The following is a 23364-nucleotide window of genomic DNA, read 5'->3' on the forward strand; positions in this document are numbered from 1 at the left end:
GTTTTCGGTCCTGAGTTTATTTGTTTCTATAAATTGCAGCTGGGTTTGTATCGAGTCATTTCTGAGTTCCGAGTTCTGTGTTTACGAGATTGTATCCATTTTCTTTATTTAACTTCTGCTGCATTTTCTTTTGTTGAGTCTATAATGGTCTGCTTTTGTTGGTACTTTTGATCGAGTCAAGAATTGGTGTACTGTTGGTTGGTTAAGTCTGTACCATTTTCTTGATTTAAGCAAACGAGTTAATCTGTTAAATTGGCCAGGAAGATTAGTATACAAATCATGCCAAAATGCTCTTTAATTTAGTTAGTTTATAAATTCTCTAGATTATTCAGAATAATTAATTAGTTAAAATTTTGATAGGTGACAAGAAATTACTTTAGTAATTTGGAACTTAGAAAAAGCAGCATTTCACTCTTAATTGTTCTAATCCGCCTAGATTATTAATTTAAGGTTGCGAGAAAAATAATTTTAATCTCTGTGGACGAATCTCAAATATTAAAACGGTGATCGTGCGCTTGCGATTTAAATGTAATATTTTCTAGCACATCAAGTATTAAATTGTCTATACATAGGACTTGTGAATTTATTTAAAATCCGGTACCTCGTGCTTTTTGCTATTATATATGATTGTCATATTTATTGATTTGCATGCTTAGATGGTGATTATATATTTTAGCATGAGTGTTTGTTATTTCAAATTATTTAAATTATGGTGCATGACAATTAAATGACTTATTTGTTCATGATTTAAATGATTAGATATGACATGAAGCATGACTTAATTATGTTATTTTTCTTGACCTATACCTCTTTAACAATTGGTATCTAGTAGAGAACTTTGTCATAATCTAGTTGCGATATATCTGTATTTGTGAACATACTTAGGATTATCTTCTAGGTTGAATTCACTTATATTTGTATATGATCTGTAGCATGACTTATTTGTTTCTAGACTTATGACTTGTATCAGGAATTGGTATCTAGTTTGAATCTAGTTAGAATTTAGTCATGATATACTAGTATTTGTGGAGTTACTTAGATTCTCTCTAGGCTGAATCCATTTATATTAGTGTATATGTTTGAATCATAACTATTTGTGTTAGATATTTGATGATTTATTATTTGGTATTTTATTTCATGTCTAACTGCATATAGTTGTGATACTTTTAGTGTTAGTGATTTTTTGCATGCTTATATGTAGATCACTAGTATTAATTGTTAATATTTTTCTGCGAGGAGTTGTGTGAATTCACTTGTGTTTAATGATTACATTTACAGGACTTGTGAACTTTTCTTCAACTTTCCCTCGGGCTTGCGAATATCTTTGTATGATTGTCATGATTTTAGTTGTTATATGCTGATGTGATGATTATATGATATTGCGTAGGTAATTATTATTTTATCTTAGTTAGATTGTGATCCATGACAATTATATGCTTATTTGTTTCATGATTGACTTTGATAGAATAATAGAAGCATGATTAATTCATTTTTGAAATATTTAATTGGTATCTATTTCTGATGCTTTATTGATGTTTTATTTGTGAATTGATTGTGATGTATTGGCACTGGTGAAATATTGTTGCATATTTCTTAAAACCACTGGTGCTAATATATTTTAGGTGTTTAATATTCTGAGTACAAGGGAGACAACATAATCTTTATTCTGTCTCATATTTATGTTCTGGAGTGGTGAGTTTCTTCAAAGAAATTTTCTTATCAATTGATTTTAACAATTGGTATCCACTACTCTATTTCATATTTTGCATCTATACATGTAGCGTCATAGGACGAGACATTGATTATCTTGTATTTGTGTACTTGGTTATCTTTGTCACTTGCAGCGTCTGTTTTGACGATGTGCTAGTATGAGGCCTTTTCACTAATTAGTGTGGCGAGTGCTTTATACACTGTAGCGCATAAATTTTCTTGTTTTCTTTTTAAATTGTAGTGAGAAATAGGAGTCTGTGTCTTTTTCAAAGACAAGTTCATCTAAACCTTTATGCATAGATTCAGACTCTCGTACTCAAACCAGTTTTTAATGGAAAACTTTGATTCTTTCATCGGTTGTGATTGTCATTCTTTATGCAAATCATTTTTACAATCACAACTGATTCATTTTTCTCAAAAGATTAAATGCAATTGCTTTCATTTAAAATCATAGATTTTCTAAAATGCATTTATATCTCTTTCTGTTCTTTGGAACTTAATCAGCCTCTTGGCTTTCCTAGATAGTCATAAGGTTGAAAAACCAACAATCTTTATCCCAGACTACAAAACCAAATTCAGAACACATCCCAACTTTCCCCATGGAGTAATAAGGAACTTATTAGACTAGAGGTCAATGAGGGAGAAACTGTGCTTGTTGCAGCAAATAAGTATGTGAGGGATAGTGTACCCACAGCTCTACCTCTCAAGGAGAAAAGGTGTTTTTGAAATTGAGGTAACTGTTGCTCATCTGTATTCTCTCAAAAGAATATAGAGCTGAAAAGGCAATAAAACAGTCTCTGGAATCATTTTCTCAACAGGATGAGTCCATTGAAATTCGCTCGTCAGCCAGAGCATCTTGTATTGAGTCAAGCACATCATCAGTAATCACTCTGATGAAGAGCCTAAACAAAAATTTTATGGACACAATTCAAGAGAGTGCACAGTAAGGTTAAAGGTTTTGTTCCAGAAGCAACTTCTTCATTTACCATTTTACGGTAGATAAGATGGTTGATGCCTTTACAGGTGTAAGGAGGAAACGAGGATCTTAATTGCCAAATCTTCAGGATTCTCGTCTCCCTCCCCAGATAAGAACAGATCTGGATCCAATCGGAATGGATTTCCTATTTATAGGAGATCGGCAACTCTCTGACTATGAGTCAATTTATTGATGAGTCAGTTGAGGATCGGGGATTTACGAAACCCCATTGCACCGCCAGTGACCTCTCTTGAAGGGGCTATGGTGATTTTCTCATGCAGGTACAGAAGACCATACTTTGAGTGCTGAGAGAAACACTGTGAGCCAAACATTGAGAGTTAAACACTTTGTGAGATTCTGAGAAGAACCAGTGAGATATCAGAATGAAAAATATGTGAGCATGAGTGAGTGCAAACACATAGGATATTGAGAAGCGTGAAACACTTGTGAGGTACATATAATAATAATTGGTATTGAAAGCTCACAAGTTGTTGAAAGAATTGACGGAAGCAACTACGGTTCATTCCATTTCACGTTGTGAACCTATGGTTGATGATTCTCTTGAATCAAGTGTCTTCACAGACATTGAGGAGGACTTAGGCCTTTGCCATAATTAAGCCTTTGTCTAACCTCCCAGAGCAAACAACTCTGGATCCTTAATTGGATAAGCCACTTAGTGGTTGGCAACTTGTGGACCATGATTCGGATTTATCTGATGAGTCTACAGGGACTGGGAATTACGAACTCCCATTGCACCACCGGTGACCCCCTTTAAGGGTGGCTAAGGTGATTTTCTTGCAGGTACTCAGCATTTTGGAAGCTCAGTATTTGTGTGGAGGGATACACTTACAGAACTCGTGAGTGACACCCTTACCCAAAAACCGAGAGAGAATTGAGTGTTGAGTGATACACCTGCAGAACATTTTAGTGAGACACCCACTAATTACCAAATTTATACCTAAAGACAAAGTGGATGTTGTTACTGGAATGTCAGTTTTACTCATTACTTTTCCGTTTGGAACCTATTCTTTCAGCCCAATCAAAGTAAACCCTTCTTCTGAACTCTTTCTTCGACCCCAGCTTTAGCATTGTTTAGTTCTCTATGGGGAGATTATCTTTTGGTACAGGAAGTATTGTACACGTTCCTTGACCTATTTGATACCACATATCCTCAGAGGATTCCACAACTAAGGGGGAGAATATATTTAGGGGGAGAATATATGAAAGGGGGAAGAAAAAGTAAGTTAGCTTTCTTTAGTTGTCTACAACTAAGTGGGATTAAACTACTCTTTAGCTGTGTACTACTGAGAGGGAGATTCTTCTTTCAACTAAGGAGGAGGATTGATCTTTCATCTAAAGGGAGATAACTACTTATCACCAAGGGGAACCTGATCAAGGTAACGGGAGGAGATGTATTTATTCTTCAGTAAGTGGTAGACAGGAACTTATTCATTACCACTGAAGAATTCATTGAAGCTGCTGATTGTTCTTTGCATAATGGAATGTTTTGGATTCTCTTCAAGACATACTATGAGGATTATCTGGCAGGTAAGCAAGAACCAGAGAAATAAAGGTGATATGCACATTTGTTATTTCTATTCATGAAATCTGGAAATGTATTATATGATCCAGAAACTTTGTAGCATTATTTACTAGTCCAGGACTTTACTTTTTCTAGTGTTAGTTGAGTTATCCTCCAGAGGATTTGCTTGTTATGATTAACAAACAAATAGGGGGAGATTGTAAGTCTAAATGTAAAGACAACCCTATCTGTTACATAGGGATGATAACTCAACAATAGAACAGGACAAGTAAATAATACTACGCCTGCACCGGAATCGGAAGATACGAAGACAAAGGTTGAAGAAGCCATCTACAGTCTTGAAGGAATAAGTTCACTGGAAGAAGTTCATTAATATGTTCATGCCTCAGTGAAGAATAAAGATTGAAGTATTCAAGATTGTGGAAGCAATGAAGATGTTGTCCAAGTACTCGAAAGATTTCAGTGCAACCATTGAAGCAAGATATGTCTATATCTTGGTTGGTTAATTATAATCAACAAACTGAAGCATAAACTAACCCGGAACCGACTGATCAATGTTTGCCGACAAAGACGGTACAATGTTTGACTTCAGTGTTAGTCGCTTGTGAACCAGACCAGTGCACTAAGCGTCAGCACGTACGGAGCTTTGCAAAGTATTTATCGATCGAAGAATTGATCTAGTCATAGCCAAGTCAAATGTCTAGTCTCCATCAGCTATGCCAAAGTCTCTGCTCAAATGCCATATGTCAAGCTTCCACACAAATCAGGAAGTGACCTATCTTTTATATGTGTGCACTTATATATTTGTATATGTACAAATATATTTATATATATGTATATATGTATATTTAATTAAATATAATATATATAATATATATGTATATATGTTTTTTTTTAAACATATGTATATGTATATTTATATGTATGTATATTTAAATAAATATATATGTATATAATATATGTATTTATATTTTACATAAGCAATTATATAATTAAGTGTATATATATATTATATTATGTGCATAAATATATGTATATTTAGAGAGAGTTATATATATATTTATATATATATTTATATTTATATTTACACATAGTTATATGTATATTATATATATTTAAATATATGAGAATATATTTAAATATATGTGTATATATGTTACTATATGTTTATATAAATATTATATATATGTATATATTTATATATACTTTTCTTTATATATTTATGTTTATATTGATATTTATAAATAACAATATATATCTATCTATATATATTTATATATATTTACATTTGTATTTACATATAATTATATATTATATATATTTAAATATATGAGAATATATTTAAATATATGTACATATATTATTATATGTTCATATAAATAAAATATATATGTGTGTATATATTTATATATACTTTTATTTATTAATATAATAACAACATAATATATTATATTATATATATTATGCATCCATGTGATGATGTCAGGTGTCTAGGGCACTCTAGGGTTTGCATGTGCATGTAGGGTTTCACACAAGACATTACACTTGTGAATGATTTTTTCTAAGTCAATTTATACTGTGAACACACTGGAAGCATACATGGCGCAAGGTTTGACTTGGAACAAGTCCAAGGAGAGATATCAGTGGAGCCTCTTGCTGTATAGGCGCAAGTTATGAAAAATAAACTAACTCAAACCCTACAGTGGAGCACAGGAAAGTATGAGGCGCAAGTTTGAAGAGAGAGAAAGGTGAAGTATAGGGACAACACCTTGGCGCAAGTTTAAGTCAAAGCATGGGTCAGAAGAGAGATATCAGTGGAGCCTCTCACTGTACAGGCGCAAGTTTGAAGCTCTTGCATTTATTTTTAAGTCCCAGCTTGCACCTCTCTTGCCAAGCGCAAGTTTAGGTCAAGCGCAACCTTTGACCAATTCTGGTCAATTGTTGCGCCTCTGACCCTAACTATACTTGGCGCAACTTTGTGTTTTTGAAGAAATGTCTAAGTCCCCCCACTGTGAGATCTTGGCGCAACCTCCCAAAGGCGCAACTTTGATTTACTACTTAGATTATTCTAAGTCATATGCACAGAGAAGAAGACCTGGCGCAAGTTCAACATCAGTGAACTCAGTGGCGCCAATTCATGAAGTTAACTAGGGTTAGTTAATGAGAAGTCTATAAATACTTGAGATGTGAGTTCATTATTCACACATACTCTCCACCACCTTTATGGTGGAATGGCTTTGTGCCTTGCACACTACTACACTCAAATAAATCATAGCTTAGTTTTGTAATATATATATATTTAGAAGCTAGGGTTTGTGAGTGTACGTAGTAGTAGCCATTGTAGCCAACCTTCGGGTTTGGATTTATAGCACCTTCGAGGTATTTATCAATATACAGATATACCTTGGAAAATATTGTGTGTTGGTTTAATATTTTCATATCCTCAGAAACCGACCAAATAAATATCCGGAACACGAAACCCATTACAGAACTGCAATTTGTTTATCCGCAAGATTCGAAAGAATTTTAAATTGTAGTGAGTATCGTATTCAACCCCCCCTTCTACGATACTTTGGACCTAACAGAATCAACTTGTAGTTTCATTCTTAGCTCGTTTGAGCCCGGAAACAACTAGATTGAAGTTGGAAACAACTTGTAGCTTCATTCCAGACCCGTTTGAAGTTGAAAACAACTTGTAGCTTCATTTTCGGTTGTTTGAAATTGGAATCAACTTGTAGTTTCATTCTTGGCTCGTTTGAGCCCGGAAACAACTTGTAGCTTCATTATTGACTACATTGAAGTTGGAAACAACTTGTAGCTTCATTCCAGACCCGTTTGAAGTTGAAAAGAACTTGTAGCTTCATTTTCGGTTGTTTGAAATTGGAATCAACTTGTAGTTTCATTCTTGGCCTTGTAGCTTCATTATTGACTAGATTGAAGTTGGAAACAACTTATAACTTCATTCCAGACACGTTTGAATTTTAAAACAACTTGTAGCTTCATTTTCGGTTGTTTGAAATTGGAATCAACTTGTAGTTTCATTCTTGGCTCGTTTGAGCCCGGAAACAACTTAGATTGAAGTTGGAAACAACTTGTAGCTTCATTCTCGGTTGTTTGAAATTGGAATCAACTTGTAGTTTCATTCTTGGCTCGTTTGAGCCCGGAAACAACTTGTAGCTTCATTATTGACTACATTGAAGTTGGAAACAACTTGTAGCTTCATTCCAGACCTGTTTGAAGTTGAAAACAACTTGTAGCTTCATTTTCGGTTGTTTGAAATTGAAATCAACTTGTAGTTTCATTCTTGGCTCGTTTGAGCCCGGAAACAACTTGTAGCTTCATTATTGACTACATTGAAGTTGGAAACAACTTGTAGCTTCATTCCAGACCCGTTTGAAGTTGAAAACAACTTGTAGCTTCATTTTCGGTTGTTTGAAATTGGAATCAACTTGTAGTTTCATTCTTGGCCTTGTAGCTTCATTATTGACTAGATTGAAGTTGGAAACAACTTATAACTTCATTCCAGACTCGTTTGAATTTTAAAACAACTTGTAGCTTCATTTTCGGTTGTTTGAAATTGGAATCAACTTGTAGTTTCATTCTTGACTCGTTTGAGCCCGAAAACAACTTGTAGCTTCATTATTGACTAGATTGAAGTTGTAAACAACTTGTAGCTTCATTCCAGACACGTTTAAAGTTGAAAACAACTTATAGCTTCATTTTCGGTTGTTTGAAATTGGAATTAATTTGTAGTTTCATTCTTGACTCGTTTGAGCCCGGAAACAACTTGTAGCTTCATTATTGACTAGATTGAAGTTGTGTTTCTTGTAGCTTCATTCCAGACTCGTTTGAAGTTGAAAACAACATGTAGCTTCATTTTGGGTTGTTTGAAATTGGAATCAACTTGTAGTTTCATTCTTGGCTCGTTTGAGCCCGGAAACAACTTAGATTGAAGTTGGAAACAACTTGTAGCTTCATTCCAGACCCGTTTGAAGTTGAAAACAACTTTTAGCTTCATTTTCGGTTGTTTGAAATTGGAATCAACTTGTAGTTTCATTCTTGGCTCGTTTGAGCCCGGAAACAACTTAGATTGAAGTTGGAAACAACTTGTAGCTTCATTCCAGACCCGTTTGAAGTTGAAAACAAGTTGTAGCTTCATTCCAGACCCGTTTGAAGTTGAAAACAACTTGTAGCTTCATTTTCGGTTGTTTGATTTGGAATCAACTTGTAGTTTCATTCTTGGCCTTGTAGCTTCATTATTGACTAGATTGAAGTTGGAAACAACTTATAACTTCATTCCAGACTCGTTTGAATTTTAAAACAACTTGTAGCTTCATTTTCGGTTGTTTGAAATTGGAATCAACTTGTAGTTTCATTCTTAGCTCGTTTGAGCCCGGAAACAACTAGATTGAAGTTGGAAACAACTTGTAGCTTCATTCCAGACCCGTTTGAAGTTGAAAACAACTTGTAGCTTCATTTTCGGTTGTTTGAAATTGGAATCAACTTGTAGTTTCATTCTTGGCTCGTTTGAGCCCGAAAACAACTTGTAGCTTCATTATTGACTAGATTGAAGTTGTAAACAACTTGTAGCTTCATTCCAGACACGTTTAAAGTTGAAAACAACTTATAGCTTCATTTTCGGTTGTTTGAAATTGGAATTAATTTGTAGTTTCATTCTTGACTCGTTTGAGCCCGGAAACAACTTGTAGCTTCATTATTGACTAGATTGAAGTTGTGTTTCTTGTAGCTTCATTCCAGACTCGTTTGAAGTTGAAAACAACATGTAGCTTCATTTTGGGTTGTTTGAAATTGGAATCAACTTGTAGTTTCATTCTTGGCTCGTTTGAGCCCGGAAACAACTTAGATTGAAGTTGGAAACAACTTGTAGCTTCATTCCAGACCCGTTTGAAGTTGAAAACAACTTTTAGCTTCATTTTCGGTTGTTTGAAATTGGAATCAACTTGTAGTTTCATTCTTGGCTCGTTTGAGCCCGGAAACAACTTGTAGCTTCATTATTGACTACATTGAAGTTGGAAACAACTTGTAGCTTCATTCCAGACCCGTTTGAAGTTGAAAACAAGTTGTAGCTTCATTCCAGACCCGTTTGAAGTTGAAAACAACTTGTAGCTTCATTTTCGGTTGTTTGATTTGGAATCAACTTGTAGTTTCATTCTTGGCCTTGTAGCTTCATTATTGACTAGATTGAAGTTGGAAACAACTTATAACTTCATTCCAGACTCGTTTGAATTTTAAAACAACTTGTAGCTTCATTTTCGGTTGTTTGAAATTGGAATCAACTTGTAGTTTCATTCTTAGCTCGTTTGAGCCCGGAAACAACTAGATTGAAGTTGGAAACAACTTGTAGCTTCATTCCAGACCCGTTTGAAGTTGAAAACAACTTGTAGCTTCATTTTCGGTTGTTTGAAATTGGAATCAACTTGTAGTTTCATTCTTGGCTCGTTTGAGCCCGGAAACAACTTGTAGCTTCATTATTGACTACATTGAAGTTGGAAACAACTTGTAGCTTCATTCCAGACCCGTTTGAAGTTGAAAAGAACTTGTAGCTTCATTTTCGGTTGTTTGAAATTGGAATCAACTTGTAGTTTCATTCTTGGCCTTGTAGCTTCATTATTGACTAGATTGAAGTTAGAAACAACTTATAACTTCATTCCAGACACGTTTGAATTTTAAAACAACTTGTAGCTTCATTTTCGGTTGTTTGAAATTGGAATCAACTTGTAGTTTCATTCTTGGCTCGTTTGAGCCCGGAAACAACTTAGATTGAAGTTGGAAACAACTTGTAGCTTCATTCCAGACCCGTTTGAAGTTGAAAACAACTTGTAGCTTCATTCTCGGTTGTTTGAAATTGGAATCAACTTGTAGTTTCATTCTTGGCTCGTTTGAGCCCGGAAACAACTTGTAGCTTCATTATTGACTACATTGAAGTTGGAAACAACTTGTAGCTTCATTCCAGACCTGTTTGAAGTTGAAAACAACTTGTAGCTTCATTTTCGGTTGTTTGAAATTGAAATCAACTTGTAGTTTCATTCTTGGCTCGTTTGAGCCCGGAAACAACTTGTAGCTTCATTATTGACTACATTGAAGTTGGAAACAACTTGTAGCTTCATTCCAGACCCGTTTGAAGTTGAAAACAACTTGTAGCTTCATTTTCGGTTGTTTGAAATTGGAATCAACTTGTAGTTTCATTCTTGGCCTTGTAGCTTCATTATTGACTAGATTGAAGTTGGAAACAACTTATAACTTCATTCCAGACTCGTTTGAATTTTAAAACAACTTGTAGCTTCATTTTCGGTTGTTTGAAATTGGAATCAACTTGTAGTTTCATTCTTGACTCGTTTGAGCCCGAAAACAACTTGTAGCTTCATTATTGACTAGATTGAAGTTGTAAACAACTTGTAGCTTCATTCCAGACACGTTTGAAGTTGAAAACAACTTGTAGCTTCATTTTCGGTTGTTTGAAATTGGAATTAATTTGTAGTTTCATTCTTGACTCGTTTGAGCCCGGAAACAACTTGTAGCTTCATTATTGACTAGATTGAAGTTGTGTTTCTTGTAGCTTCATTCCAGACCCGTTTGAAGTTGAAAACAACATGTAGCTTCATTTTGGGTTGTTTGAAATTGGAATCAACTTGTAGTTTCATTCTTGGCTCGTTTGAGCCCGGAAACAACTTAGATTGAAGTTGGAAACAACTTGTAGCTTCATTCCAGACCCGTTTGAAGTTGAAAACAACTTGTAGCTTCATTTTCGGTTGTTTGAAATTGGAATCAACTTGTAGTTTCATTCTTGGCTCGTTTGAGCCCGGAAACAACTTGTAGCTTCATTATTGACTACATTGAAGTTGGAAACAACTTGTAGCTTCATTCCAGACCCGTTTGAAGTTGAAAACAAGTTGTAGCTTCATTCCAGACCCGTTTGAAGTTGAAAACAACTTGTAGCTTCATTTTCGGTTGTTTGATTTGGAATCAACTTGTAGTTTCATTCTTGGCCTTGTAGCTTCATTATTGACTAGATTGAAGTTGGAAACAACTTATAACTTCATTCCAGACTCGTTTGAATTTTAAAACAACTTGTAGCTTCATTTTCGGTTGTTTGAAATTGGAATCAACTTGTAGTTTCATTCTTAGCTCGTTTGAGCCCGGAAACAACTAGATTGAAGTTGGAAACAACTTGTAGCTTCATTCCAGACCCGTTTGAAGTTGAAAACAACTTGTAGCTTCATTTTCGGTTGTTTGAAATTGGAATCAACTTGTAGTTTCATTCTTGGCTCGTTTGAGCCCGGAAACAACTTGTAGCTTCATTATTGACTACATTGAAGTTGGAAACAACTTGTAGCTTCATTCCAGACCCGTTTGAAGTTGAAAAGAACTTGTAGCTTCATTTTCGGTTGTTTGAAATTGGAATCAACTTGTAGTTTCATTCTTGGCCTTGTAGCTTCATTATTGACTAGATTGAAGTTGGAAACAACTTATAACCTCATTCCAGACACGTTTGAATTTTAAAACAACTTGTAGCTTCATTTTCGGTTGTTTGAAATTGGAATCAACTTGTAGTTTCATTCTTGGCTCGTTTGAGCCCGGAAACAACTTAGATTGAAGTTGGAAACAACTTGTAGCTTCATTCCAGACCCGTTTGAAGTTGAAAACAACTTGTAGCTTCATTCTCGGTTGTTTGAAATTGGAATCAACTTGTAGTTTCATTCTTGGCTCGTTTGAGCCCGGAAACAACTTGTAGCTTCACTATTGACTACATTGAAGTTGGAAACAACTTGTAGCTTCATTCCAGACCTGTTTGAAGTTGAAAACAACTTGTAGCTTCATTTTCGGTTGTTTGAAATTGAAATCAACTTGTAGTTTCATTCTTGGCTCGTTTGAGCCCGGAAACAACTTGTAGCTTCATTATTGACTACATTGAAGTTGGAAACAACTTGTAGCTTCATTCCAGACCCGTTTGAAGTTGAAAACAACTTGTAGCTTCATTTTCGGTTGTTTGAAATTGGAATCAACTTGTAGTTTCATTCTTGGCCTTGTAGCTTCATTATTGACTAGATTGAAGTTGGAAACAACTTATAACTTCATTCCAGACTCGTTTGAATTTTAAAACAACTTGTAGCTTCATTTTCGGTTGTTTGAAATTGGAATCAACTTGTAGTTTCATTCTTGACTCGTTTGAGCCCGAAAACAACTTGTAGCTTCATTATTGACTAGATTGAAGTTGTAAACAACTTGTAGCTTCATTCCAGACACGTTTGAAGTTGAAAACAACTTGTAGCTTCATTTTCGGTTGTTTGAAATTGGAATTAATTTGTAGTTTCATTCTTGACTCGTTTGAGCCCGGAAACAACTTGTAGCTTCATTATTGACTAGATTGAAGTTGTGTTTCTTGTAGCTTCATTCCAGACTCGTTTGAAGTTGAAAACAACATGTAGCTTCATTTTGGGTTGTTTGAAATTGGAATCAACTTGTAGTTTCATTCTTGGCTCGTTTGAGCCCGGAAACAACTAGATTGAAGTTGGAAACAACTTGTAGCTTCATTCCAGACCCGTTTGAAGTTGAAAACAACTTGTAGCTTCATTTTCGGTTGTTTGAAATTGGAATCAACTTGTAGTTTCATTCTTGGCTCGTTTGAGCCCGGAAACAACTTGTAGCTTCATTATTGACTACATTGAAGTTGGAAACAACTTGTAGCTTCATTCCAGACCCGTTTGAAGTTGAAAAGAACTTGTAGCTTCATTTTCGGTTGTTTGAAATTGGAATCAACTTGTAGTTTCATTCTTGGCCTTGTAGCTTCATTATTGACTAGATTGAAGTTGGAAACAACTTATAACCTCATTCCAGACACGTTTGAATTTTAAAACAACTTGTAGCTTCATTTTCGGTTGTTTGAAATTGGAATCAACTTGTAGTTTCATTCTTGGCTCGTTTGAGCCCGGAAACAACTTAGATTGAAGTTGGAAACAACTTGTAGCTTCATTCCAGACCCGTTTGAAGTTGAAAACAACTTGTAGCTTCATTCTCGGTTGTTTGAAATTGGAATCAACTTGTAGTTTCATTCTTGGCTCGTTTGAGCCCGGAAACAACTTGTAGCTTCATTATTGACTACATTGAAGTTGGAAACAACTTGTAGCTTCATTCCAGACCTGTTTGAAGTTGAAAACAACTTGTAGCTTCATTTTCGGTTGTTTGAAATTGAAATCAACTTGTAGTTTCATTCTTGGCTCGTTTGAGCCCGGAAACAACTTGTAGCTTCATTATTGACTACATTGAAGTTGGAAACAACTTGTAGCTTCATTCCAGACCCGTTTGAAGTTGAAAACAACTTGTAGCTTCATTTTCGGTTGTTTGAAATTGGAATCAACTTGTAGTTTCATTCTTGGCCTTGTAGCTTCATTATTGACTAGATTGAAGTTGGAAACAACTTATAACTTCATTCCAGACTCGTTTGAATTTTAAAACAACTTGTAGCTTCATTTTCGGTTGTTTGAAATTGGAATCAACTTGTAGTTTCATTCTTGACTCGTTTGAGCCCGAAAACAACTTGTAGCTTCATTATTGACTAGATTGAAGTTGTAAACAACTTGTAGCTTCATTCCAGACACGTTTGAAGTTGAAAACAACTTGTAGCTTCATTTTCGGTTGTTTGAAATTGGAATTAATTTGTAGTTTCATTCTTGACTCGTTTGAGCCCGGAAACAACTTGTAGCTTCATTATTGACTAGATTGAAGTTGTGTTTCTTGTAGCTTCATTCCAGACTCGTTTGAAGTTGAAAACAACATGTAGCTTCATTTTGGGTTGTTTGAAATTGGAATCAACTTGTAGTTTCATTCTTGGCTCGTTTGAGCCCGGAAACAACTTAGATTGAAGTTGGAAACAACTTGTAGCTTCATTCCAGACCCGTTTGAAGTTGAAAACAACTTGTAGCTTCATTTTCGGTTGTTTGAAATTGGAATCAACTTGTAGTTTCATTCTTGGCTCGTTTGAGCCCGGAAACAACTTGTAGCTTCATTATTGACTACATTGAAGTTGGAAACAACTTGTTGCTTCATTCCAGACCCGTTTGAAGTTGAAAACAAGTTGTAGCTTCATTCCAGACCCGTTTGAAGTTGAAAACAACTTGTAGCTTCATTTTCGGTTGTTTGATTTGGAATCAACTTGTAGTTTCATTCTTGGCCTTGTAGCTTCATTATTGACTAGATTGAAGTTGGAAACAACTTATAACTTCATTCCAGACTCGTTTGAATTTTAAAACAACTTGTAGCTTCATTTTCGGTTGTTTGAAATTGGAATCAACTTGTAGTTTCATTCTTGACTCGTTTGAGCCCGAAAACAACTTGTAGCTTCATTATTGACTAGATCGAAGTTGTAAACAACTTGGAGCTTCATTCCAGACTCGTTTGAAGTTGAAAACAACTTGTAGCTTCATTTTTGGTTATTTGAAATTGGAATTAATTTGTAGTTTCATTCTTGGCCGTTTGAGCGCGGAAACAACTTGTAGCTTCATTATTGACTAGATTGAAGTTGTGTTTCTTGTAGCTTCATTCCAGACTCGTTTGAAGTTGAAAACAACTTGTAGCTTCATTTTCGGTTGTTTGAAATTGGAATCAACTTGTAGTTTCATTCTTGGCTCGTTTGAGCCCGGAAACAACTTAGATTGAAGTTGGAAACAACTTGTAGCTTCATTCCAGACCCGTTTGAAGTTGAAAACAACTTGTAGCTTCATTCTCGGTTGTTTGAAATTGGAATCAACTTGTAGTTTCATTCTTGGCTCGTTTGAGCCCGGAAACAACTTGTAGCTTCATTATTGACTACATTGAAGTTGGAAACAACTTGTAGCTTCATTCCAGACCTGTTTGAAGTTGAAAACAACTTGTAGCTTCATTTTCGGTTGTTTGAAATTGAAATCAACTTGTAGTTTCATTCTTGGCTCGTTTGAGCCCGGAAACAACTTGTAGCTTCATTATTGACTACATTGAAGTTGGAAACAACTTGTAGCTTCATTCCAGACCCGTTTGAAGTTGAAAACAACTTGTAGCTTCATTTTCGGTTGTTTGAAATTGGAATCAACTTGTAGTTTCATTCTTGGCCTTGTAGCTTCATTATTGACTAGATTGAAGTTGGAAACAACTTATAACTTCATTCCAGACTCGTTTGAATTTTAAAACAACTTGTTGCTTCATTCCAGACCCGTTTGAAGTTGAAAACAAGTTGTAGCTTCATTCCAGACCCGTTTGAAGTTGAAAACAACTTGTAGCTTCATTTTCGGTTGTTTGATTTGGAATCAACTTGTAGTTTCATTCTTGGCCTTGTAGCTTCATTATTGACTAGATTGAAGTTGGAAACAACTTATAACTTCATTCCAGACTCGTTTGAATTTTAAAACAACTTGTAGCTTCATTTTCGGTTGTTTGAAATTGGAATCAACTTGTAGTTTCATTCTTGACTCGTTTGAGCCCGAAAACAACTTGTAGCTTCATTATTGACTAGATCGAAGTTGTAAACAACTTGGAGCTTCATTCCAGACTCGTTTGAAGTTGAAAACAACTTGTAGCTTCATTTTTGGTTGTTTGAAATTGGAATTAATTTGTAGTTTCATTCTTGGCCGTTTGAGCGCGGAAACAACTTGTAGCTTCATTATTGACTAGATTGAAGTTGTGTTTCTTGTAGCTTCATTCCAGACTCGTTTGAAGTTGAAAACAACATGTAGCTTCATTTTCGGTTGTTTGAAATTGGAATCAACTTGTAGTTTCATTCTTGGCTCGTTTGAGCCCGGAAACAACTTAGATTGAAGTTGGAAACAACTTGTAGCTTCATTCCAGACCCGTTTGAAGTTGAAAACAACTTGTAGCTTCATTCTCGGTTGTTTGAAATTGGAATCAACTTGTAGTTTCATTCTTGGCTCGTTTGAGCCCAGAAACAACTTGTAGCTTCATTATTGACTACATTGAAGTTGGAAACAACTTGTAGCTTCATTCCAGACCTGTTTGAAGTTGAAAACAACTTGTAGCTTCATTTTCGGTTGTTTGAAATTGAAATCAACTTGTAGTTTCATTCTTGGCTCGTTTGAGCCCGGAAACAACTTGTAGCTTCATTATTGACTACATTGAAGTTGGAAACAACTTGTAGCTTCATTCTAGACCCGTTTGAAGTTGAAAACAACTTGTAGCTTCATTTTCGGTTGTTTGAAATTGGAATCAACTTGTAGTTTCATTCTTGGCCTTGTAGCTTCATTATTGACTAGATTGAAGTTGGAAACAACTTATAACTTCATTCCAGACTCGTTTGAATTTTAAAACAACTTGTAGCTTGATTTTCGGTTGTTTGAAATTGGAATCAACTTGTAGTTTCATTCTTGACTCGTTTGAGCCCGAAAACAACTTGTAGCTTCATTATTGACTAGATTGAAGTTGTAAACAACTTGTACCTTCATTCCAGACACGTTTGAAGTTCAAAACAACTTGTAGCTTCATTTTCGGTTGTTTGAAATTGGAATTAATTTGTAGTTTCATTCTTGACTCGTTTGAGCCCGGAAACAACTTGTAGCTTCATTATTGACTAGATTGAAGTTGTGTTTCTTGTAGCTTCATTCCAGACTCGTTTGAAGTTGAAAACAACATGTAGCTTCATTTTGGGTTGTTTGAAATTGGAATCAACTTGTAGTTTCATTCTTGGCTCGTTTGAGCCCGGAAACAACTTAGATTGAAGTTGGAAACAACTTGTAGCTTCATTCCAGACCCGTTTGAAGTTGAAAACAACTTGTAGCTTCATTTTCGGTTTTTTGAAATTGGAATTAATTTGTAGTTTCATTCTTGGCCGTTTGAGCGCGGAAACAACTTGTAGCTTCATTATTGACTAGATTGAAGTAGTGTTTCTTGTAGCTTCATTCCAGACTCGTTTGAAGTTGAAAACAACATGTAGCTTCATTTTCGGTTGTTTGAAATTGGAATCAACTTGTAGTTTCATTCTTAGCTCGTTTGAGCCCGGAAACAACTAGATTGAAGTTGGAAACAACTTGTAGCTTCATTCCAGACCCGTTTGAAGTTGAAAACAACTTGTAGCTTCATTTTCGGTTGTTTGAAATTGGAATCAACTTGTAGTTTCATTATTGGCTCGTTTGAGCCCGGAAACAACTTGTAGCTTCATTATTGACTACATTGAAGTTGGAAACAACTTGTAACTTCATTCCAGACCCGTTTGAAGTTGAAAAGAACTTGTAGCTTCATTTTCGGTTGTTTGAAATTGGAATCAACTTGTAGTTTCATTCTTGGCCTTGTAGCTTCATTATTGACTAGATTGAAGTTGGAAACAACTTATAACTTCATTCCAGACACGTTTGAATTTTAAAACAACTTGTAGCTTCATTTTCGGTTGTTTGAAATTGGAATCAACTTGTAGTTTCATTCTTGGCTCGTTTGAGCCCGGAAACAACTTAGATTGAAGTTGGAAACAACTTGTGGCTTCATTCCAGACCCGTTTGAAGTTGAAAACAACTTGTAGCTTCATTCTCGGTTGTTTGAAATTGGAATCAACTTGTAGTTTCATTCTTGGCTCGTTTGAGCCCGGAAACAACTTGTAGCTTCATTATTGACTACATTGAAGTTGGAAACAACTTGTAGCTTCTTTCCAGACCTGTTTGAAGTTGAAAACAACTTGTAGCTTCATTTTCGGTTGTTTGAAATTGAAATCAACTTGTAGTTTCATTCTTGGCTCGTTTGAGCCCGGAAACAACTTGTAGCTTCATTATTGACTACATTGAAGTTGGAAACAACTTGTAGCTTCATTCCAGACCCGTTTGAAGTTGAAAACAACTTGTAGCTTCATTTTCGGTTGTTTGATATTGGAATCAACTTGTAGTTTCATTCTTGGCCTTGTAGCTTCATTATTGACTAGATTGAAGTTGGAAACAACTTATAACTTCATTCCAGACTCGTTTGAATTTTAAAACAACTTGTAGCTTCATTTTCGGTTGTTTGAAATTGGAATCAACTTGTAGTTTCATTCTTGACTCGTTTGAGCCCGAAAACAACTTGTAGCTTCATTATTGACTAGATTGAAGTTGTAAACAACTTGTACCTTCATTCCAGACCCGTTTGAAGTTGAAAACAACTTGTAGCTTCATTTTCGGTTGTTTGAAATTGGAATTAATTTGTAGTTTCATTCTTGACTCGTTTGAGCCCGGAAACAACTTGTAGCTTCATTATTGACTAGATTGAAGTTGTGTTTCTTGTAGCTTCATTCCAGACTCGTTTGAAGTTGAAAACAACATGTAGCTTCATTTTCGGTTGTTTGAAATTGAAATCAACTTGTAGTTTCATTCTTAGCTCGTTTGAGCCTGGAAACAACTAGATTGAAGTTGGAAACAACTTGTAGCTTCATTCCAGACCCGTTTGAAGTTGAAAACAACTTGTAGCTTCATTTTCGGTTGTTTGAAATCGGAATCAACTTGTAGTTTCATTCTTGGCTCGTTTGAGCTCGGAAACAACTTGTAGCTTCATTATTGACTACATTGAAGTTGGAAACAACTTGTAGCTTCATTCCAGACCCGTTTGAAGTTGAAAAGAACTTGTAGCTTCATTTTCGGTTGTTTGAAATTGGAATCAACTTGTAGTTTCATTCTTGGCCTTGTAGCTTCATTATTGACTAGATTGAAGTTGGAAACAACTTATAACTTCATTCCAGACACGTTTGAATTTTAAAACAACTTGTAGCTTCATTTTCGGTTGTTTGAAATTGGAATCAACTTGTAGTTTCATTCTTGGCTCGTTTGAGCCCGGAAACAACTTAGATTGAAGTTGGAAACAACTTGTAGCTTCATTCTAGACCCGTTTGAAGTTGAAAACAACTTGTAGCTTCATTCTCGGTTGTTTGAAATTGGAATCAACTTGTAGTTTCATTCTTGGCTCGTTTGAGCCCGGAAACAACTTGTAGCTTCATTATTGACTACATTGAAGTTGGAAACAACTTGTAGCTTCATTCCAGACCCGTTTGAAGTTGAAAACAACTTGTAGCTTCATTTTCGGTTGTTTGAAATTGGAATCAACTTGTAGTTTCATTCTTGGCCTTGTAGCTTCATTATTGACTAGATTGAAGTTGGAAACAACTTATAACTTCATTCCAGACTCGTTTGAATTTTAAAACAACTTGTAGCTTCATTTTCGGTTGTTTGAAATTGGAATCAACTTGTAGTTTCATTCTTGACTCGTTTGAGCCCGAAAACAACTTGTAGCTTCATTATTGACTAGATTGAAGTTGTAAACAACTTGGAGCTTCATTCCAGACTCGTTTGAAGTTGAAAACAACTTGTAGCTTCATTTTCGGTTGTTTGAAATTGGAATTTATTTGTAGTTTCATTCTTGGCCGTTTGAGCTCGGAAACAACTTGTAGCTTCATTATTGACTAGATTGAAGTTGTGTTTCTTGTAGCTTCATTCCAGACTCGTTTGAAGTTGAAAACAACATGTAGCTTCATTTTCGGTTGTTTGAAATTGGAATCAACTTGTAGTTTCATTCTTGGCTCGTTTGAGCCCGGAAACAACTTACATTGAAGTTGGAAACAACTTGTAGCTTCATTCCAGACTCGTTTGAAGTTGAAAACAACTTGTAGCTTCATTTTCGGTTGTTTGAAATTGGAATTAATTTGTAGTTTCATTCTTGGCTCGTTTGAGCCCGGAAACAACTTAGATTGAAGTTGGAAACAACTTGTAGCTTCATTCCAGACCCGTTTGAAGTTGAAAACAACTTGTAGCTTTTGTTTGAAATTGGAATCAACTTATAGTTTCATTCTTGGCTCGTTTGAGCCCGGAAACAACTTGTAGCTTCATTATTGACTACATTGAGGTTGGAAACAACTTGTAGCTTCATTCCAGACCCGTTTGAAGTTGAAAACAACTTGTAGCTTCATTTTCGGTTGTTTGATTTGGAATCAACTTGTAGTTTCATTCTTGGCCTTGTAGCTTCATTATTGACTAGATAGAAGTTGGAAACAACTTATAACTTCATTCCAGACTCGTTTGAATTTTAAAACAACTTGTAGCTTCATTTTCGGTTGTTTGAAATTGGAATCAACTTGTAGTTTCATTCTTGACTCGTTTGAGACCGAAAACAACTTGTAGCTTCATTATTGACTAGATTGAAGTTGTAAACAACTTGGAGCTTCATTCCAGACTCGTTTGAAGTTGAAAACAACTTGTAGCTTCATTTTCGGTTGTTTGAAATTGGAATAAATTTGTAGTTTCATTCTTGGCCGTTTGAGCGCGGAAATAACTTGTATCTTCAATATTGACTAGATTGAAGTTGCGTTTCTTGTAGCTTCATTCCAAACTCGTTTGAAGTTGAAAACAACAAGTAGCTTCATTTTCGGTTGTTTGAAATTGGAATCAACTTGTAGTTTCATTCTTATCTCGTTTGAGCCCGGAAACAACTAGATTGAAGTTGGAAACAACTTGTAGCTTCATTCCAGACCCGTTTGAAGTTGAAAACAACTTGTAGCTTCATTTTCGGTTGTTTGAAATTGGAATCAACTTGTAGTTTCATTATTGGCTCGTTTGAGCCCGGAAACAACTTGTAGCTTCATTATTGACTACATTGAAGTTGGAAACAACTTGTAACTTCATTCCAGACCCGTTTGAAGTTGAAAAGAACTTGTAGCTTCATTTTCGGTTGTTTGAAATTGGAATCAACTTGTAGTTTCATTCTTGGCCTTGTAGCTTCATTATTGACTAGATTGAAGTTGGAAACAACTTATAACTTCATTCCAGACACGTTTGAATTTTAAAACAACTTGTAGCTTCATTTTCGGTTGTTTGAAATTGGAATCAACTTGTAGTTTCATTCTTGGCTCGTTTGAGCCCGGAAACAACTTAGATTGAAGTTGGAAACAACTTGTGGCTTCATTCCAGACCCGTTTGAAGTTGAAAACAACTTGTAGCTTCATTCTCGGTTGTTTGAAATTGGAATCAACTTGTAGTTTCATTCTTGGCTCGTTTGAGCCCGGAAACAACTTGTAGCTTCATTATTGACTACATTGAAGTTGGAAACAACTTGTAGCTTCTTTCCAGACCTGTTTGAAGTTGAAAACAACTTGTAGCTTCATTTTCGGTTGTTTGAAATTGAAATCAACTTGTAGTTTCATTCTTGGCTCGTTTGAGCCCGGAAACAACTTGTAGCTTCATTATTGACTACATTGAAGTTGGAAACAACTTGTAGCTTCATTCCAGACCCGTTTGAAGTTGAAAACAACTTGTAGCTTCATTTTCGGTTGTTTGATATTGGAATCAACTTGTAGTTTCATTCTTGGCCTTGTAGCTTCATTATTGACTAGATTGAAGTTGGAAACAACTTATAACTTCATTCCAGACTCGTTTGAATTTTAAAACAACTTGTAGCTTCATTTTCGGTTGTTTGAAATTGGAATCAACTTGTAGTTTCATTCTTGACTCGTTTGAGCCCGAAAACAACTTGTAGCTTCATTATTGACTAGATTGAAGTTGTAAACAACTTGTACCTTCATTCCAGACCCGTTTGAAGTTGAAAACAACTTGTAGCTTCATTTTCGGTTGTTTGAAATTGGAATTAATTTGTAGTTTCATTCTTGACTCGTTTGAGCCCGGAAACAACTTGTAGCTTCATTATTGACTAGATTGAAGTTGTGTTTCTTGTAGCTTCATTCCAGACTCGTTTGAAGTTGAAAACAACATGTAGCTTCATTTTCGGTTGTTTGAAATTGAAATCAACTTGTAGTTTCATTCTTAGCTCGTTTGAGCCTGGAAACAACTAGATTGAAGTTGGAAACAACTTGTAGCTTCATTCCAGACCCGTTTGAAGTTGAAAACAACTTGTAGCTTCATTTTCGGTTGTTTGAAATCGGAATCAACTTGTAGTTTCATTCTTGGCTCGTTTGAGCTCGGAAACAACTTGTAGCTTCATTATTGACTACATTGAAGTTGGAAACAACTTGTAGCTTCATTCCAGACCCGTTTGAAGTTGAAAAGAACTTGTAGCTTCATTTTCGGTTGTTTGAAATTGGAATCAACTTGTAGTTTCATTCTTGGCCTTGTAGCTTCATTATTGACTAGATTGAAGTTGGAAACAACTTATAACTTCATTCCAGACACGTTTGAATTTTAAAACAACTTGTAGCTTCATTTTCGGTTGTTTGAAATTGGAATCAACTTGTAGTTTCATTCTTGGCTCGTTTGAGCCCGGAAACAACTTAGATTGAAGTTGGAAACAACTTGTAGCTTCATTCTAGACCCGTTTGAAGTTGAAAACAACTTGTAGCTTCATTCTCGGTTGTTTGAAATTGGAATCAACTTGTAGTTTCATTCTTGGCTCGTTTGAGCCCGGAAACAACTTGTAGCTTCATTATTGACTACATTGAAGTTGGAAACAACTTGTAGCTTCATTCCAGACCCGTTTGAAGTTGAAAACAACTTGTAGCTTCATTTTCGGTTGTTTGAAATTGGAATCAACTTGTAGTTTCATTCTTGGCCTTGTAGCTTCATTATTGACTAGATTGAAGTTGGAAACAACTTATAACTTCATTCCAGACTCGTTTGAATTTTAAAACAACTTGTAGCTTCATTTTCGGTTGTTTGAAATTGGAATCAACTTGTAGTTTCATTCTTGACTCGTTTGAGCCCGAAAACAACTTGTAGCTTCATTATTGACTGGATTGAAGTTGTAAACAACTTGGAGCTTCATTCCAGACTCGTTTGAAGTTGAAAACAACTTGTAGCTTCATTTTCGGTTGTTTGAAATTGGAATTTATTTGTAGTTTCATTCTTGGCCGTTTGAGCTCGGAAACAACTTGTAGCTTCATTATTGACTAGATTGAAGTTGTGTTTCTTGTAGCTTCATTCCAGACTCGTTTGAAGTTGAAAACAACATGTAGCTTCATTTTCGGTTGTTTGAAATTGGAATCAACTTGTAGTTTCATTCTTGGCTCGTTTGAGCCCGGAAACAACTTACATTGAAGTTGGAAACAACTTGTAGCTTCATTCCAGACTCGTTTGAAGTTGAAAACAACTTGTAGCTTCATTTTCGGTTGTTTGAAATTGGAATTAATTTGTAGTTTCATTCTTGGCTCGTTTGAGCCCGGAAACAACTTAGATTGAAGTTG

The sequence above is a fragment of the Daucus carota genome, chromosome 3, assembly GCF_001625215.2.
Source record: "Daucus carota subsp. sativus chromosome 3, DH1 v3.0, whole genome shotgun sequence".
Taxonomy (NCBI): domain Eukaryota; kingdom Viridiplantae; phylum Streptophyta; class Magnoliopsida; order Apiales; family Apiaceae; genus Daucus; species Daucus carota.